A 4,533-nucleotide genomic window follows, 5' to 3' on the forward strand; every position below is an offset into this window, starting at 1 on the left:
ATGATCTATTCAGCTCCCAAATATGAATTTATGTCTCTTCTAAAAGAAGATTTATTTTCTTCTCTACTTCCTCAGTCAGTATATTTCCATCAGCTTTATGTTTATACCATCTTTTATTATTTTGTCCATTCTTCTTCCCTTCCTGTTCCCTTTCTTTTGTAAGTCTGAATCATTTTTTGTGTTCAATATAATTTTATTTGGTCTGAAGAAAGAGAAAACCAGCTTGTTAGAATCATTATTTTGAGTAAACATTATATTTATAATCATATCACACCTAAATCTATAAATATAATTGTAGCATAAAAAAGAGAAAAGTAGTAGGATGGATAATAAAGAAATCTTCATATCCAGGGGGTTGTTACAGGAGAAAATTGACTAAGAGAAACAATGAGAAAGAGAAAATCTTGGAAATTTGTGTTGGCATTAAAATCAAGAGTAGAGAGAAAAAGGTTAACAGTAAAATAGGAATGGGAAAATGATGAGCTGTTAGTATCTTCATGTATTATTTTGGCAAGAAACTATAATTTTAAAATAAAAGTTTAAGTTAGGCTACATGTCATATTCCCAAGGAGATATTTTCTTCTCTTTACGCAATACAAGGAGTAGAATTATCTGGAGAAACTCAAGGTGCTCACTTTGGGATAACAATGCAGAAGGATCCCTGTACATATGTGTCAAAAAGAAAAGACTCAATGATCTAGGAAATACTTCAGGAAATCTTTTGCTGTCATAGTCATATAAAAATACATAATGTCTATGAAATAGCAATGACTAGATGGGAATTACAGGCTAAAATTAAGTATTAATAAATCAAAATGAATTTATTTTTATTTATTTATTTATTTATTTATTTATTTATTTATTTATTTATTTATTTTGGTCTTTTTTGCCATTTCTTGGGCCTCTCCTGTGGCATATGGAGGTTTCCAGGCTAGGGGTCTAATCGGAGCTGTAGCAGTCGGCCTACGCCAGAGCCACAGAAACGCGGGATCATAGCCGAATCTGCGACCTACACCACAGCTCATGGTAACGCTAGATCCTTAACCCTCTGAGCAAGGCCAGGGATCGAACCCGCATACTCATGTTTCCTAGTCGGATTCGTTAACCACTGAGCCATGACAGGAACTCCCAAAAATGAATTTAGGTGAGATTTAAAAAATTGCTAAGAAGGTAAAAACACAACTTAAAAATTATAGCTACACTAGAAGCCCTGAGATAATAAGAACTATTAATATTTAAAAATGTCTCAGCAATAATCTGTTTTTTGGTTATTCCTGAATCAAAAACAAAGTATAAAATCTGACTTTTAAAGATGAAAGATCTACAAATATGGAGACAGTTAAAACCAAATTACCCCAATATTTGAAAAAAACATTTTATAATAAATATTTATATACAAGAAAAATTATTTAAAACATGATGAAGAATAAAGGAAATGTGAATTGATATTTACAAATATACCAGTTTAAAATGGAGATGTGAGGAGTTTCCATGTGGAGCAGTGGAAACAAATCCGACTAGGAACCATGGGGGTGCAGGTCCGATCCCTGGCTTTGATCAGTGGGTTAAGGATCTGGCATTGCCATGAGCTGTGGTGTAGGTCGAAGACGCCCCTCAGATCCCAAGTTGCAGTGGCTCTGGCGTAGGCCAGTGTCTATAGCTCTGATTGGACCCCTAGCCTGGAAACCTCCATATGCTGTAGGAGCAGCCCTAGAAAAGGCAAAAGGACAAAAAAAAAAAAAACACCAAAAACCAAAAAACAATGATAGTATCAACAACAACAAAAAACCACTTCAACAAAACAAGAAGGTATTAGATAAAGGAAATGCAGTAATTTAGTTACTAAACTATGGGCTGTTCTTTCTACATAACTATGTTCTCAATCTATCCACCTGTCTATTTTTCCAACATACTTTGTCCATTTGAAAATAAGTTGCAGCACATTTAAAAGTATATAAATAATAAGGGTCTGCATCACATTTTCTTACCACGATGTTATAAGACCTGCCATTAATGACAAAATTTTATAAAATATTAAAAACTTAAAACACACATTTATGAATGTTTGTGTAAATAAGAAAGTAAAAGCTGAATTTTTATATTTCTTTTAAATATCACAGTCAATTACGTACCTCAAAACTCAAGCATAAGAACAGTTTAAAAAACTGTTCACAGTACTTAAAAAAGCTGAAGATACACATTTCCAGATCATCAATTCCAGACCTGTATTTAAACCTAAATCCAATAGTAATGCATTTATAAGATCACTAAAAGGCATGTGCTAGAATACTCATTACAGCATTATTTGTAAACCCAATCTGGAAACTACCCACATAAATGTCCAGGCATTGGAGAAGCCATACAAAATTGAGGAGAATTCACACAATGAGAATCAGTTATCTATAATGTATATAATGCATTATTTATTAATACTTTAGTGCCAAAGAAGACAACACTAATCTTTGGATTAAGAGGTTAAAAGAGTAGTTAACTAGAACAGTGACTGAATGAGAGTTTTCTAGGTTAATGATATTTTGTTTTTAATCTGAGTCTGACTAAGCAGGTATCTTCTGATTGTAAAATCAATCCACCAAGTTAAACTCATTTGGACAGTCGTTTCCACAAATAATACACTCAAAAGTTAAAAGTACGTAGAAACCAAAAATATTATTCCCATGTATTGCTGCTTAAAATTCATTAAATTAAGTAGAAAAACATTTTAGTTATGACAAGCTTTGCAAAACAAAATAAAAGAAAAAAAAAAACCTTAACTTTCGTAGCATGAATGTTAGTCTTTTTAGACTTTTAGGATCACTAGAGAAAACTATAGAGACAGAGAAGCATCATGAAATCAGTAATGAAAAACAAGTGATAAGGTTAAAATAAATGATTTAAACATCATAAAAAATAAGTGTTCCATGGGTTAGGTGGCAATGAATTCTTCTGTGAAATAGATGAAGACTACATCCAGGACAAATTTAACCTCAGTGACCTCAATGAGCAGGTGCTTCACTATGGACAAGCTTTATATATGATCTCAATCCAAAGCCTGATGAAGAGTTGGAATACAACCCCAGCCAGAGCGACCTAATTAAGCCAGCAGCTGAGATGCTGTATGGGTTGTCTCAGATCCCCTAAATCCTCACCAACCACGGAACCACACAGGTTGGAAAACTATCAGCAGGAACACTTTGGCTATCACCTTATGTGCACTGTGAGAACAAGCCAAAACTTCCCATTGGTGTTTCCGACGTGGCAGGTGGGGCCATGGTGAAGCCCTACTTCCTCAAATGCATTGATGTGTCCACACCCAAGGCTTCACTGAAGCAGCGCCACATGGAAGGCCCTGACTTGGACACCAGTTTCCCCCACATGTTCTTCATGGCACATTCTGAATGCCGATCTAAGTGGCCCATCAACCAGTTTATGGCCAAACGCCACACTTGGAAGATCCATCCGAGGACCTAACACAGCTGTAGTTGTAATACGACAGCAACTTCAAGAGCCTGTCAAAACCATTTGCTGATTTCCAACCCCGTCTGTCCTTCAGTCTTTGACAGCTCTAATCCTCCCCCCATCATTCCTATGGAATCCCCTATGGTTTATACTTTAAAAGATTCATTATTGTAGTGTGAATATAAAATAAAGTGGAAAAAGGCAGAAGACATATTTCATTCAAATTTTTAAAAAAATCTTGTCAGATCTCTTCAGGAAAAATATTTAAAGGGAAAGGCTTGATGTATCCAGACATAAAAATCATGAAATGATAAGGTATGTTTTTAATAATTCTATGCTAATTTAATGATTAATAAAATTAGTTATGTTAAAATGTATTAGCAACATTTATTAGTGTATGAGAAGAATACTTAATACACTATAATAATGACTATAATAATGAAGAAATCTTTAAAGAAATCTACAAAAACTACCACATTGAAAGGTACAGTCATATGACTTTAGAAAGGAATTTTTCATATATTGAAAATCAACCGATTCTCCTAATATTTAAACATTTCTGGGATATAGGTTGAAAAGGACTTTGCTGTGTCAAACCACTGACTGAATAATAAAAATTATATAAATTATATTAAATTTATTTAAATTATTATAAAAAAGTAAATCTCAAATCTCACTTAGTAAATAGCAATTAAATCAAAATATATTTTTATACATGATAAATTCAATGTAACGTTTAGTAAAAGTCAAAGGAAAATATAAATAGCAGTAGATATATCTAAACCTGACAGGAATACACATGTCAATCCACAGATTTATTAACAGATTTATGATTGTAAATGTGAAAAGAAGCTAAAATTGGGGTCTTTTAGCTTCTATATTAGCTACTATAATACAGTATAAAGCCTTTTATTTTTGCCTTGGAATAGAGAGTCAAGTTAAAAATAATGAATAATTCAATAAAATCAGAGTGTATGCAAAATTTATGAACATAATACTTTAAATTGGTAATTGATTAATTATGTCGGGTTGGGTTGATATAACTCATCTCTTACTTGGAGAATTGGAATTCTAATC

General features: G+C 32.9%; 1 pseudogene; it reads left to right on the forward strand.

Moving 5' to 3' along the window:
- The first annotated feature begins 2,781 nt into the window (after positions 1-2,781).
- On the forward strand, positions 2,782-3,468 carry LOC125138198 (casein kinase II subunit beta-like; annotated as a pseudogene).
- Positions 3,469-4,533: the final 1,065 nt, after the last annotated feature.

The sequence above is a fragment of the Phacochoerus africanus genome, chromosome 1 (genome assembly GCF_016906955.1).
Source record: "Phacochoerus africanus isolate WHEZ1 chromosome 1, ROS_Pafr_v1, whole genome shotgun sequence".
NCBI lineage: Eukaryota > Metazoa > Chordata > Mammalia > Artiodactyla > Suidae > Phacochoerus > Phacochoerus africanus.